The 6,545-nt window shown below is 44.7% G+C and overlaps 1 pseudogene; it reads right to left on the bottom strand.

Moving 5' to 3' along the window:
- Positions 1-6,199, bottom strand: LOC103199930 (annotated as a pseudogene).
- Between the last annotated feature and the right edge of the window lie 346 nt (positions 6,200-6,545).

Here is a 6,545-nt window from a genome sequence, read left to right as displayed (position 1 = left end):
TCACAGCCCGCAAGAAGCGGAAGTCCGGCCCGCCACCCGAAACACCTCAGATGCAGCCCAGCCCCCGTCCGCACTTGACAACCAATCCTCTGTCGCCGCAAAAGAAGCTCCGCCCCCTCCTCTACGCAGCCGTCCACAGGTCCCACCACAGCCTCCTTTTTCTTGTTTTGGTGCGTGAAGAGGCCTGACACACGAAGCAGTAGCCGGGTTCCAACGAGAGGGTGGGACGCCGGACCGTGACGTCACTTCCTGCCTGGTAGGCCTGGCCAATCAGGAGCATTCAGGTGTGGAAAGTTTGCCGCGGATCGTTCGAGAAGTTGGGCCCGTCTGAGTGGCTGCAGGTCCCTCAAGCGCCTAGTGTGGGGCAAGTTCAGAGCCTATCTTCCTGCGGTTTGTGTTACGTCCTTTTAAGATTTTTCATTTTTTCTTCATTTTTCAAAGCCTCGGGTGTTTCACCTTCAGAATATGTTACAGATTCCCACTGTAGTGGAGTGGATTCTCTTAATGACCCTATGGAACAGTAGAATTGTCCCATAGGGTTTCCAAGACTGTAAATGTTTATAAAAGCAGACTACCACATCTTTATCCCACGGAGTGGCTGGTGGGTTCCAACTTTTCAGTTGACGGCCAAGCGCTTTAACCACTGCGCCACCAGTGCGCCTTTGTTAAGGATTACAAATGAGGTGGTTTTTTTAAAAAAAATCTCTTTAAAGACCTAAACTATAGTTTGTAATCAACATATCACTGTATTAGATAAATACATCAGGCATTGTAAAGAAAACAGTGTATTTAAAAATACATTTTTCTTCCCTCCTACGATAGACTATCTCCTGATCTTGATGCGGAATCACTGCTAGCTTATAGTCTAATAGAGGAGACATAATAATAACTATAAGTAATGCTACTAAAAACCGAAAGGTTGATGTGGGAAGGTCTTACCTAGGGAGGTTAATCTGGTCTTTCCCAGGAGAACCTGAAACGGAGGATGAAAAGGAAGGAAGCAAGGAAGAATGGCTGGCAGAAGTCCCCGTGAAGGAACATTCCAGTGAGGGGGCGTGGCTTATATGAAGGCCCTGATGACCGTTAGGAAAACAATTCACGTGGTAGCAGGAATTGAAGTTGGAGTGCGAGGCGATAGCCGGTTTGTTTTTTTTCCTCTTTTCTGGCTGTTCTTCACAAAAATGTTTCGGCCATGCTCAACCTCATTGACACTGTTGTTGTTGTTGTGTGCCGTCAAGTCGACCGGGACTCATAGCGACCCCTCCTTGGGTTTCCGAGGCAGTATCACTACGGAAGTAGATTGTCCCATCTTCTTTCCGAGGAGTGGCTGGTGCTACAAACTGTGTATGTAGCCTTTTAAGAGGATTTAACATAGTAATCTATTTTTAAAATAAGTGTCTGGATGGCTGTTCAAAAAAATTCAACTACAATGAAGAGAAGATAGTAAAAATCACCTGAAATAACCATAGTTAACATTTTTATGGATATTCTTGAAAAGTCGACATTTTTATGGATATTCTTGAAGAAAATTTTTTTACATATGCTCAGGTGGATAGTTCTTAAATTGATTTTATTAAATCAGGTATGAAAGACTATTTGTAAATGCTGATCTAGTCTCAGAGTGTAAAGAAACATTACCCTGAACTCTGAACAGGGGGCTTATCCATTAGACACAGTAGCTCAGGACCTGAAGCCTACACAATACTTTTAAGGGTACATGAAATTATTTTAATCTCTTAGAAAATCAGAAGAAAATGAATTTTCAAGTTGAAAATATTTTAAAATATAATATTAATAGATAGCTTCACACAAAACAATAACAAAATACGATTTTTAATATTTTATTATGATGAAAAGTGACCATGAAGGCCAAAAGTGCCTTTAGCCCACCAACGTCATAATTCCTGCCTCTGATGCCCTTTCCTAATAATTTTACCACATTTATTTGTATCTGTAAGTAATATATTGATAAATTTTGCATCCTTTTTCACTTTATATTTGTGGAATATACTGATGCATTTTTCTGCAAATTGCATTTTCCACTCCACATTATATCTCTGAGAGACTCAGAGATCCAAGGTAAATTCAGGTGTTGAGGTGCTCAAAGCTTTCACAACTCAAAGGGTGTTCTTAAACAAAAGTACTATAGTATGATTTGTGAATGCAAAGTCAAAAGTGAAAATTGGTATTTATTTGGAATTAATCAAATATTTTAAGACAACCCAATGATCACAACAAGGTGAAGAGAGAAGGCAAAAGGTTTATTGAGTATCACTCCCCAAGGAGACAAGAATCACTCCTCCAAAATGTCTGTCTCCTCCAGTAAAGCGGTGAACATGATTATATAGGGAAATGGGAACAGGGTTGAAAATCCCTTGGACGACTAGGAATGCCTTTGTTCTTCTTTTCCCAGGTTACTCCAGACTGAGCCTCCCTCTTCCCAGGGTCATTTTGCTTCCTTGGCTACAGTTCTCAACCAAAACCAGTCATGGGAGAGGGTTATGCTTAAAAGAATACATTATTGAAAATAGCAAATCTGAAGAATTCAATGTCCATAAAAAGATTAGCTATTCTATTTACTTAAAGTGAAAGGGAGGGAAAAATAGAAAGTTAATCACTATGATTAATGTTCACTTTAATCATGCCTGCTAGCCTGTGAAAGTTCTGCAGTTTTCAATGAGGGGTCCTTCAACCTTCTACAAACTCACAAGCATAAAAAAATCCAGGAAAATATTTAAACTGCCTAGCACAACTCTATAAAAGTTACATATTTTGGCTACATACACTTCATGTAATAATAATATTGTAAGATAATTTATACAGAGAATAGAATAATTTTTTCTTGCAAGGTTGATAAAATTTCTTTCTTTTTTTTTTAATAATGCCAGAAGAGCAGCCCCATTGCTGTGTTCTAATTCTTAGCCATGAACCAAAAAAAAAAAAAACTAACTAACTGCCATCGAGTCAGATCCAACTCATAGTGACCACTCCTTGGGTTTCCAACGCAGTATCACTGCGGAGGTAGATTGCCCAACCTTCCTTCCAAGGAGTGGCTGATGGGTTTGAACCGCCAGCCTTCTGGTTAGCAGTCAAACACCTTAGGCACTACGCCACCAGAGCTCTTCTTAGCCATGAAGTCCTACAAAAATAAACCTAGGCTTTGCAGTAACTCAACACAACTAAACCTTTAAAGCTACTCAAAGGGGTTTCATTACCAAGATGTTTATTTTCAACAAAATGCCCTGACTTCAGGGACTCATGCTACACTAGGTCTGATCTATTCATGAAGCAAGTCTATATACTTGCTCCCCTATCCTCCCCACCCCCTCCACCTTGAGAACAAAAACACAGAACAACTATTTGTAATTGAGAGGAGATGTGTTCTTGATCAGCTGACCTTGCAAAAGGCTGGCTCCTTTCCAAAGTGGAAGAGGACAACTCCTATCCTCTGCCAGGGCCCGTCAGGGGGCCTACCTGGGCTTCAACCCCAACCTCACTCCTATGAAAGCAGGCTCTTTGCCAGCTGAGATGCTAAGTTCAGGGCCCTGTCCTATTTCTAGGAGTCTTCTTGGCCACCACCACCCCCCCCAACACACACACTAGCTCCCAACAGACATTAGGGTAGCCTGGTTTGCTTTGCATCATGATCTGGCTGACACCCTACCTCCCCTACCCCAGGCCTCCACCCACTCCTCCTGAGCTGTCCCTGGCTTCTGGGCACGCACACATAGCCCAGGCAGTGGGGGTGACAGTTCAACAGCGCCAAGGGCCAGTCAGCTACAGAGATGCACTTGGCTGACACATTAGCCAGATGTGATTTGGTTTCACTTTAAAAGTCAGCTGTCATTAAAAGTCACCGAGTGAGGCCCAAGTTCTTGCTGTGGTACTCTTTATGAAAATATATGAAACCTGAGGGTCAGTCGTGTACACCTAAAAGGAAAAACAGGCCAGGTCTAGGTGCCCTCTAGAGCAATTCCTCCCAGAGGCCACCCTGGACACTTCCCCCAGAGCAAGCAGCTCTAACTCAGACCAAGCAGCATTCAAGTCCAAAACACAAGTAGCAGAATGAGAATTTTCCACAGTGAACAAAGAGACCCATGTCTCCCCCAGGAAGTATGGCATCTTCCCTGCATCCTCATGTATACAACTTTGTCTCTGTGCCACCTCAGCAGGAGCCTTGGGCTGTACCCTCACACCCTGTAGTTGGGTGCTGCAACCTGTGCTGGCACCTCCATCCCCTTGAAATCCACCCCAGAAATTGCAGCCATGAAGAAACCTTCCTGACACCCCAGAGGATGCCTGGAACTGGTCTTGAGGTCAGAGGAGATGTTGTCAAAGAATGACTTGGATTTACCATAGTAGCAGTTGGGGCCCAGAAGGTCTTCCTCAGAGGAGTTCTTATCATTCTTGGTCACGACTATTGGGTCTTTCCCATTTCCTTTCTCAGCTTTATCATCTTTAAAATTTCAGTTTCTTCTTAAATTCTTTGTCCTGCTCCTCTCAATTAAACTGAGTATTCACACTCAAAGTCAAAATTACCTTTAAACTTGATGGTGTTTTCCTTCACCCTCGTCGAGCAGCTTTGCCCTCTAGAGCAATTCCTTGTTCATAGGTTTCCTGATCTCCTCCTCTGAGGTCTTCTGTTCTCCTTCACCCACCCTTGACTTTGCACAGCTGCTGGCTGAGCTACATCACTGGCAGTCCTGCTGCTTGGCCTCGGGACCTTGAGTTACAACCCTACAGAGCCCTTGCCAGGCAACAGCTGTTTGGTGTTCAGGTTATTGACAGAGCCAGGCTGCTTCACCATGGGGCTCTTGCCAACTGGGATGGGTGGAAAACCAGCTCCCTTGGAAGAAAGCTGGTGGGGCTCTGAGGGCATGTCAAACTGACACAAGTGCTGGGATGCTGAAGCACCAGGACTGATGGCACTGGCTGAGGCTGGAGGGGTTGCCAACTTCTCTAAACCTTGCATTGCTGGCTGAGCAGGGACCTGGTGGCCAACTGGCTGTGGGGCCCATCTCTTGGAAGGCGGCTGTAAGGCACATGTGCCTGGAAGGGCAACATAGAGGCCAAGCCCAGGAAACACTGTGTGGAAGGCTGGAATGCAAGGCTGAAGGGGCCCCTCACTGAAAATTGTAGAACTTTTATAGGCTACCAGGTGTGATTAAAGTGGACATTAATCATAGTGACTAACTTGCTGTTTTTCCCTCCCTGTCACTTTCTTTCAAGCAAATAGAATAACCTTTGTACAGACACTGAGTTCTTTAGATTTGCTATTTTCAATTATGTATTCTTTTAAGCATAACCCACTCCCATGAATGGTTTGAGCTGAGAACTGTAGCCTGCAACAAGATGACCCTGAGAAAGGAGACACAGAGCCTTGGCACAAACAAGATAAAGGAGAAACAGAGATATCTCTGGTGGACCTAGAGACTGAGGCGGCTCACTCCCATACTCTCCCCTTCCTGTACAGTTAACCTTTCTAGGCAGGTGTGAGGAACTTGAAGGATACTTCTCCTGACCAAGGCTAGCTTTTCATCACTTGCCAGAAGAGCAGAGAGGTCACGAGGCAACAACTCATCCCAATAACAAGGAGGAAACATTATCAGTACCCCTCAAACCCTCTTACCCCTTAGCCCAATCCCCTTTGAAAACCCTGTTTCCCAGGGAGCTCTGGTAGCGTAGTGCCTAAGGCACTTGACCGCTAACCAGAAGGCTGGCTGGTTCTAAACCTACCAGCCACTCCTTGGAAGGAAGATGGGGCAATCTACTTCTGTAGAGATACTGCCTGGGAAACCCAAGGAGGGGTTGCTATGAGTGGAATCTACTTGACAGCAGTGAGTTTGGTTTTTTAGGTAACTGTTTCCCAGCTAAGCGAGACAGACATTTTAGAGAAGTGATTCTCACTGTCTCCTTGGGTATCAATACTCAATAACTCTTTCACTTTCCCTCTTCAGCCTATTGTGATCATTGGCTCTTTGCAACAGGGGGTAAGGACTTTGTTTTCCCACAACTGAACAATGGCCATCAGGGAGCATATGCTGCACTTTTGGTGGGTCACACACACTGATGTCTTTGATGTCACTTCCTGGAAAATGATGTGCTCATAAATCTCTCTTGGGGGAGCAGGCCTATCTGTGGGGCAGTCTTCAGAACCAGAGGACCTCACTTTGGCCAGTGCCATGGAGGAGTTGTCCATATCAGTGGTGTAGAGAATGCCCTCCTAGCGAATCTGCGCCTTGGACATGAGGCTGACCTTGCTGCCCAGATATGGGTGCCTAGAGGAGTTGCTCAGGGAGGCAGCCGACCTGATGGCTGGGGCAAGATGCCATCTGGGGCTTGCCTGGCCATCACCCGAAGGGATTGCTAGGAGCCTGGCAGAGAGAAGAGGATGCAGCCAGGCTCTGAGCAGTAATCCACCCCTGCACGCTCACCTCCCTAAAATTTCATTATTTAGAGTATAGAAAAGTTTCAATTTCATAATTTATCTTGATTATTTTATGTAAACTTTCAGGATTGTGATCAAATGTAAGAAATTTTCTATT

This window comes from Orycteropus afer, unplaced genomic scaffold (assembly GCF_000298275.1).
Source record: "Orycteropus afer afer isolate SDZICR_OR568_19922 unplaced genomic scaffold, OryAfe1.0 scaffold00123, whole genome shotgun sequence".
Taxonomy (NCBI): Eukaryota; Metazoa; Chordata; class Mammalia; order Tubulidentata; family Orycteropodidae; genus Orycteropus; species Orycteropus afer.
This window is presented reverse-complemented; position numbering and strand designations above follow the sequence as displayed.